The sequence below is a fragment of the Homarus americanus genome, unplaced genomic scaffold, assembly GCF_018991925.1.
Source record: "Homarus americanus isolate GMGI-L3 unplaced genomic scaffold, GMGI_Hamer_2.0 scaffold30858, whole genome shotgun sequence".
Classification (NCBI taxonomy): domain Eukaryota; kingdom Metazoa; phylum Arthropoda; class Malacostraca; order Decapoda; family Nephropidae; genus Homarus; species Homarus americanus.
In genome coordinates, this window is record NW_024737697.1 from 117,161 (window position 1) to 127,106 (window position 9,946).

Below are 9,946 nucleotides of genomic sequence, written 5' to 3' on the forward strand. Positions count from 1 at the left end.
ACACCTCAAAACAACTTACCGAATTCGGATAGAATATTATTGTAATACAACAGTAGTGACGATATGGAGGAGGCGGAGGCATAGAGCGGGGAGGAGTGGTGACTGGCGGCAGCAGGGACGAGTGGAGATGCCAGCCAGTACATTACGGGTGTACAGTATTAATTGATTTTATAGCTCTTTTTGCATTTTAATATTAAATACTGTACATTACGTTTCAACAAAACTACTATTTATTTCTGAGAATATCATAATGTAATATTTTTGCTGAAATGACGTACGTATTACAGTGGAAAGTGGGATAAAATTGTGACGAAAGCAATGACTTTCGCTTTCTTTCGTTCAAAAGATGTTACCGTAATCACTTTTCGAATGGTTTTCAGTTGTGGGATTATGAGGCTAATGATAGGATAGAATATTATTGTAATACAGTACGGTACAACAGTTTTTTAACTCAAAACCATTCGAAAAGTGATTACGGTAAAATCTTTCGAACAACGAAAGAAAGCGAAAGTCATTGTTTTTGTCATGATTTTATCCCACTTTCCACTGTAATATGTATGTCATTTCAGCCAAAATATTACATTTCCATATTTATTTCTGAGAATATATTCATTCAGTCACAGTTAAGGTAAAATATACTTGTGATGTAATATTTTAATGAAAATACGGTATCGTAGTTTTCTTTTGTTTCAAATTTAATTAACAAAGATTGATGTTTCAAATGTAATGAACAAAAATTTATGTACAGTATCTATAAATAAACTTTAAAAAATGAATACTTTGTTTTACATCGTCCTGTGTATACCATACCATGCATTTGGCTACTTTGGGCTTGCTATGATGACGCAAGAGATCTGCCCTGGCAACTGTACCGACACTCACAGCTGGTGGTGCGTTGGTGCGTCGTTTCCATTGTTTACTGGTAGTTACTGGTAAATATTTTTCAACCTAACGAAACTATTACCCGTTTAGAGGTCGACCCCCAATTTTTTGCCAAATAATTTGGTCTTAAAAACTCGAACTACACACAGGTATATACGGTAAATAAGGACATGGGGGGCCAGGGGTTTTTTAGGGGGGTATCATTCACGTTACTAACCCCCCGCGTATGTTAAGGGCCGACTGTATATATATATATATATATATATATATATATATATATATATATATATATATATATATATATATATATATATATATACACACGTGTGTAGCAAAGCACAAAGCAGGGAACTCCCAACTGAGTGATGGGGACACACTTGTAGTTTTCTCTCAATTATTTACTCTAGAAATCACCCGAGAAGGAAAAGGCTGGGACCTAGATCAGACATAACTAGTTATTATACTTACAAAACAAGCATCAACTGTTGTCATATTCACATATGGGTACCACACAGTAGTAGGAATTAAACAATACATAATAAACCCAACCCACAGTGTAACACAGGGGGGTGGTGTAGACTCACTCCAGGGTGAATGTCTGTAGAGCATCGCTAGAATTAGCCTTATTTGGCTTACAAACTACCTCCACGAGATCATCACATTCTTCATATAACATTTATTATGCTCAATCTATCAACACACTCTAACAGAGCAAGAAATACGTGGGACATACCTGCTACTGGGCCCCCGGGATGTAAACAACGCCATGGCCTCTCTCCCCCCATATTCCTTCAGCGCGGATTCACAAAATATTTTTTATTTTTTTTTATCCTCTTCACCGCTGATCAGCTCGTTAGCCGCTTGGGCGATCGGTCACGTCTCTGTTACGTTACGTTTTCCTCCTCGAAGCTTACAAAAATACATATCCATATCAATAATATTCTAAATCACAAAATGGTTGTCTCTGGAGTTCCTCATACCACACACACTCCTCCATACAAATGTTTGCCGATGGCGCCAAGTTATTTCGGGAAATTAAGAGCCAAGCTGACCGTGAAGAGCTGCAGAAGGACCTCTGTGGGCTCCAGGAATGGTCCAAGGAATGACTGCTGAGATTCAATGTCTCGAAGTGTAAGAGGATGCACCTGGGGCGTACCAACGGTAAGAGGCGTATCATATGTTCCAACGGGATGAAGAAACTGCACTATTTGAGACAATGTGAGAAGGACCTAGATGTGTATGTTGACAATGAGCTGAAGTTCTCGGGCCATTGCGAGAAGAAGGTAAATCAGGCAAATAAATTATTGGGTCTTATAAAGTCGTTCAGATATCTAGACGGTCCGTCCCTCGTATCGATCTTCAGGAGTGAAGTGCTTCCCCATCTGGAGTACTGTCACCCCATCTGGTCCCCGAGATATGCTACGGACTGTCAGTGTCTTGAAAATGTTCAAAGGAGGACACCTTAGCTACCCTGAGAGATTGGAGCGCCTGAACTTGCCTAGCTTTTTTTTTTTTTTACGGGAATTAGCCAACCCGGGCACAGGTCAAACGACCCACAACGGAGCCTGGGGGGCGAAAAAAAAGAACGGAAAGAAATTGAAAATATAGAAAAAAAGGTTATACTGTATTAATCTACACCACGAAGATGCCGGAAAACCAGCTTTTTAAAGTGAGACAGATTGTAAGAGCATGGAAACACAGAAGAAGGCAAAGCATTCCACAGTTTGGCTGTGTGAGGAAAGAAGGAGGTACTATAACGGGTTATTCTCGTGTGACCGATATCCACAGAGAAATGGTGGGCACCGCGGGCAAGACGTGTGTTACGAACCCACGGCCTTACCGGCGGTACACAGGATGCCAAATCCCCTGAACATTGCCCGTTAAAGTACCTGTAAAAGAGAGAGAGTGAAGCAACATTGCGGCGAAGAGAAAGGGGAGAGAGATTGTCGACTAAAGGAGGAGAGTTAATAAGACGAAATGCCTTTGATTCCACCCTATCTAATAGTTGGACAGAAGAAGAGCCACCCCAGATATGAGAGCAGTACTCCAAGTTAGGACGAATGAATCCCTTATATACTTGGAGCAACTGCTCAGGAGTGAAGTAGCTGCGGCATCTGTACAGCATTCCCAACTTTCGGGAGGCAGCTTTAGTTATACTAAGGATGTGTGATTTCCAGGACATATTGGAGGAAATGGTGAGGCCTAACATATTTATTTCAGAATTTGGGGGGATGATAGCGTCCTGAAATGTAATTGGTGGGAGATCGTCTACTTTACAAAGTGTAATTGGTAAATATTGAGTTTTGTTACTATTGAACTTAACCAAGTTTGTATCTCCCCATTCAGAGATGCTGCACAGATCCGCGTTGATAGAAGTAATGATATCAGTTCTAGAAACAGATCTAGTTTGAGAGTTAGGAGGAAGGGGAAAATGTGAGGAAGAGTGAAGAGTAGAATCATTGGCGTAAGAATGGATAGAATTAGTTGTAGTGTGAAGTAAATCATTGATAAAAAGAAGAAAGAGAGTTGGTGAAAGAACAGAACCCTGTGGGACGCCACTATTGGTAGAGAAAGAGCGAGAAATCGATCCCTCGACAACAACTGCCATGGATCGATTCTCAAGGAAGCAAGAGATGAGAGAACAAAGTGGGGGAAGAGAAACCAAAAGGGGAAAGTTTAGATAGCAAAGACTTGTGCCATACCCTGTCAAATGCTTTGGAGATGTCGAGGGCCACGACAAAAGTTTCCCCATAATCCCTAAGAGAGGATGACCAAAGATGGGTGCAATAGGAGAGCAGATCACCAGTAGATCTTGCCTGGCGAAAGCCATACTGGTGATCCGACAAAAGAGAAAGGCGTTCAAGGTGACGGAGAAAATGGGAGTTCAAGATAGTTTCGAAAATCTTAGAGAGGGATGAAGTTAGGGCAATGGGGCGATAGTTAGAGGGATTAGAATGGTCACTAGGGTGTGTCATAGGAGGGAAGATCAGCTAAAAACCATGGCCCATCACTTTTTTGGTAGATTTTAGTGTATATAAACAGAAAATACCCCTCAGTTTCAATATTTTGCAACCTTTTGCTAGGTAAATTTTAGCGTGAAATTTATCGAAAATCTAACGTACAGCTGCATTAGTGCATTATACCAACAATGAACATTGCTTTCGACTTCATTCTTTAACAACCCAACTAACAATATTTTTTCTGTTTCAGATTCTGATGCATTTATAAGTTGATAATATTTTGCGATGGCTGCTTGTGTCAGGACGAGGAACCAAAAATCCAGTCATCTCAGTCACTATCTTGGGTCTGGGGAGAGAGCTCCTGAAGTCGGAATTGCCTACATTGAGAGATGCTTTGAGATACGGTGTTTTTAATCAGGCAAATCAGTGAAAAGCGAACCAAAAGAACTACACAAACAAAGACATTGCCAGTGATATGACCAAAGCTGTCTTGGCACAGTACACTCTGGCTAACGCTCAGTTCAAGCTTCCAGTCATAACAAGTCAGAAGAAGATTATTGAGATCAAGCAGCTGCTGGGAAAGGCAAGAGATATCTCTCTTGGGAGAGGAAACTTGCAGTTAAGGACAGCTTTTGCTGCTAACCGACCCAGTTATTTCATATAATTACTTGCAAGTGCCCAATTGTTCTTCTGGTCCCGGGAGTTTGATGCGATTGTGACTAAACTGAGGCCCACATCTCCTGTATTTGCAAGCGTGAACTGAAGATTCCTAGATCGAACTGGCATTTGTCAAAGCACAGAGAGACAGCACTGGCAGATAGGGCTCTCATGATTTCTAGCCAAGATATTCCGGTCCAAGAGGACAGGAGGCCGCCACAGAGAGACAGAAGAGGAGAAGAGCTGTTGAGGAAAGAGACTTTAGAAGGCCCAGGGTGAGGTAAAAAGGCCGATGATTGAGTCAAGCTGATTCAGAGTTTAATGACTTCCCCATGGCTGATCCGAGTGCTGACCAGGAGAATGGTGACTTTGTCCCTAACCTGCAGGTGCAAAATAATGATCCCCAAACCTTCCAGGCATAAGATTCGAAATAGGAAAGATATCCTGAGCATAGCTCTGGCCAGCATGCGACACCACACTGGTCTCAGAGAAACTACAGAGATAGCAACAGCTGCCTAGATTGATTGTGGTTTGATAACACCTGATGATGTTCACCTGGTGATAGATCAAAGTAAGGAGGAGCTCAGGAGAAACTTGTCAGTAACCTAGAAGAGGAGTTTGATAAGGGATAAGAGAAATGGAATCAATTGTTTGTTCTTGATGGGAGAAGGATGACACTAAAGTGTTCATGAAAGTTGGATTCTGACAAGTTGTTCCCTGCCATGGTGAAGGAGTGAGGTACCACTACTCCTGCTGCAGTGAACCAGGAGGGAAGTATTTGTGGCATTTCACTCCAGAGAAAGATGACATCAGGAAACCAGCTGAGATAGTGGCAGGTAACATTGTGAACTTGGCCCAGAGAGAGAACGAGACCAGACCCCTGCAGGCCATTGGAGGACAGCACCAACACGAACACAGGGTGGCAGGGGGGGGGGTCATACAGTGATAGAGTGGAAGATTGGGAGAAGCTGGTCTGGATTGTTTGTGACCTCCACACCAACGAGTTGCCACTCAGACATCTGGATCCAGGAGCTGGATGGCAAGACTTTTTCTCAAACAACAGATGGTCTGGCCCTCTTGGCAAGATGTTGACTCTGCCACTGAGTTAGAAATAAATCCGAGCTTTGGAAAATCACAGTTGGCCCTCCACTCGCTGAGCGCCACATACTGCTCGACGACCTGAATACCGACCAGTACCATGGTTACATGATTTGCAGTGCCATCAAAACTGGGGTCATGCCTGATAGACTTGCTTTTTTCTTACTCGCAGATAGGTCCAGTCTCACATTCTAGGTGGCTCACAACGGCTCTCAGGTTCTGGGCAGAATTTGGGTCGCTCATCATAAACTGAAAGGGAACCAGCTTCACAACCTGAGACTTATTGTCCAATTCATCGTGAGTGTCTACTTGCCAAATTGGTTCAACACTGTCAAGCCATCAATTCTCCGAAGGTCCGGAGGCATGCCTTCCAGCTTGAGCCCTGGAGGAGTCAGCCAAGGAAGGTTGTTCAGATTGTGGAGCAGACTGAGGAGATCTTCCTGGCATGTTTGGTCTCATAAGAAGTTCTTGCAGACAATGCTCTGCAGTAAGGATGAGGAGGAGAGAAGAGGGCAGTCAAAAAGATCTTGGATATGAGACTTATGAGAGATCTGGGCATGACTTAATCAGTTATGACGATTCCTTCCAGGGTCAGGAAGACTTGAAGTCAATCTAGGTGCCAAGACCCTCACTGATCTCAGATCTGGATAACATCCAGGCTGGAGCAGTGAGCCCCCTCTACCTGCAGCCTCACCAATGTTCAAGTCAGAGCTTTCCTGACAACCCATGCATGTCCCCTGCCTGGCCCCTCGCACACCCAGAGTATAGAGTTGTGTACAGCAAGTGAGCGCAGGCCAGCAGCCTGCACAGCCAGGAGAGGAGGGGAAGGCTACAACCGAGCTCAGGTGGTCAGCAGGAGGTGATGAGTAGAACAGCCAAAGAAAGACATGTTCTCTATGGTGCAGCAACACCGGTCGTAGTAGTAAAACCGGTTTTTGTATTTGATGATTTTGTTTTTCAGTGAATATTAAATTTAATAAATGTGTCAAGAGCATCTGCTTCTTCACTGTTCTGGATCATTTTCATCCTAATAAATTAACCTGATACATTTATTTTACTTTAAATAAGCTATTTAGTGGTGTTAAAAAGGGTGGGAATACTGGAATTTTCATAAGATTTCGTTAAATTTACCTAGCAAAAATGAAAAACTTTTCAAATCTGAAGATATCACATGATTCTGCACATAGAACTACACTAATACCATGGGCCGATTTTTTCTCAAACTTAAAAAAAAAATTGCCTCCGTATGACACACCCTAATGGTCACCCTTCTTCGGGATGGGCTAAACCAAGGCATGCTTCCAAGAAGGAAAGTTTTGCTTTTGAGGCAAAGGCGAAAGAGGCAAGCAAGCACAGGGCCAGGGGTTTCAGCACACTCCCTCAGAACACGAGGGGGTATTCCGTCCGTCCATGCTCCTTACTCACATCCAACCTGGATAACACACGCAACCCCTTGCGAGTGGAGATTAGAAAGTGCAGGTTCGGTAGGAGGGGTAGAGGGAATCGTCTAAGGTGGAATTAGAGGAGAATAAGGTGCCAAAGAGGTTGGCTTTCAGGGGAGAGTTGCTATAGAGTTGGGGACGGAAGAGGGAGGAAAAGAAGCGTGCAGAAGTTGTTACAGATGTTTTAGCTAAGGACCAGAAGGATCTACTAGAGGAAGAATTAGTCAGGACAGCAGACTTTTAATAAAACTCCCGCTTGGCCCTACGAAGAATAGCCTTACAACGATTCTAGAAGTAATGAAAGAAGTGTAATAGGAGAAGGAGATAGTTTCATAGTCGATAAGCCCTATCTCTCACCCTGCAAGCAAGAGAGCAGGAGCGATCAAACCATGATTGTAATGTGAAAGTTTTAGAGAAGATGGATAAATGCACTCATACAGCCCTGTATAATCCCCAGCAATGCTGTCAGCACATACTGAGGCATCCTGAGGGAAAAGCAACATTCATCCTAAGGAAAGTCGGTATATATATATATATATATATATATATATATATATATATATATATATATATATATATATATATATATATATATATATCATATAATATATATATATATATAGATATATATATATAATATATATATATATATATATATATATATATATATATATATATATATATATCTATATATATATATATATATAGATATATATATATATATATATAGATATATATATATATATATATATATATATATATAGTTAGTACTCCCACTAACGCGTCAATTGAACCCAGAGGGTCCCAAGGCGAACAACAGAACATATGATTAATTCCAATAGAAACTGCCCGAATCTCAACTCCACTTTTGAAGGCACATACCTATGTTGTAGTAAAAATAACATCTTAATTTTATGATGGTACATGCACACAATTAATACTTAAGAGAAATAGAGAAATACAGTCGCTAAGTTAATGTCCATTCAAATAATGACTCAACTCTCCCTCTCACACTACACTGCCGGCTCTTCCCTCTCAGAGAAATTTTTGGGGAAAACCACTAAATTTTAATAAATAATAGGCTACCTCAAACTAAAGTTAGATAATACAATTGACATTGCTGGATTCTTTGTAAGACCAGGAATATTTTGAATATAAATGTCATATATTTGCACAAAAGATAACATAGTTACCTAGAGAAAATTTTATCTAAAATTTGTATGTTTAATGCAAAATATATGATGTTTATATTCAAATGATCACCAAATTATAAGAATTCCAGCAATGTAAATTATATTCTGACCGTAATTTGTATGAATTTTATGAGCTAAAACAAATATCTTCAGTTAATAAAAATAATCTTCACGACACTATCTGTCAATCAAAGTACCCCACCTTGCCTCCCTCTTCCAACCACGCGGTCAGTCCCAACCTCCCCCACCCCCACCAATCCTCCCTTCCAGAGTTTTAACATTTAGTATTAAATAATACCTCAGATTAAAGTTAGGATAATATAATTGACATTGCTGGATTCTGTAAGATAGGAATATTTTGAATATAAATGTCATATATTTTGAACAAAAGAAAACATAGTTAATTTGAGAAAAATTTTTATCTAAAATTTGTATGTCTAATGCAAAATATATGATGTTTATATTCAAAATGATCATCAAATTATAAGAATTCCAGCAATGTAAATTATATTCAGACCGTGTAATTTGTATGAATTTTATGAGCTAAAACAAATATCTTCAGTTAATAAAAAAAAAAATTCTTCACGGGTAACAGATGGTCGGTCGGTCCCTCCTCTCCACCCCCCCCACCAACCGTCCCAAGGAGATGTGGGATAACCACTAAATTTTAATAAATAATACCTCAAACTAAAGTTAGATAATATAATTGACATGATTCCTTGTAAGCTCAGGGAATATTTTGAATATAAATGTCATATTTTGCACAAAAGATAACATAGCTCTGAGAAAAATTTTTATCTAAAATTGTATGTCTAATGCAAAATATGATGTTTATATTCAAATGATCACCAAATTATAAGAATTCCAGCAATGTAAATTATATTCTGGCCGGGTAATTTGTATGAATTTTATGAGCGAAAACAGGCAGTCAGGCAGGGTGGGGGGGCAAATCTAAAATAGCGTTCGAGCCGACACTCACCGCTGTGATATGTGGAAAAACTGCGTTAAGTGAAAGTTCATCTGGCAGGCACCAGATAGGATAAAAACGCTAAGTATGAAAACCGCAGTAGCGGGTAATACTGTATATATATATATCTATATATAGATATATATATATATATATATATATATATATATATATATATATATATATATATATATATATATATATATATATATATATATATATATATATATATATATATATATATATATATATATATATATATATATATATATATATATATATATATATATATATCTATATATATATATATATATATATATATATATATATATATATATATATATATATATATATATATATACAGGTTGTACCTCTAGTCCGCATTCGTGGTCCGGAATCCGTGGTCCGAACTATTTTTGTTTGTCCAATAGGTAGATAGGCAGTTTTTTTTTTTTTTTTTACTTATGAATTATTATTATTATTATTACAGGAGTATTAAATTTTTGCCACTCAGGCCCCAATGTGGGTCAGTGACCCACGCCCGGTGGGCTAATCCTTAAAAAAAAAGCCACGGAAATTAAGGTTCGTACATCCGCATTTGCTGTTTCTGCTTGTCTATACAGAGTACAACATTTAACCCTTCAATATATATGAGCAGTAAATAAGTGTTGCTTTCATATTCTTATGTAGAGTAATGACGATATATTTTCACATGAGACTTACATACAAGCAGTCTTAATTTTTTTT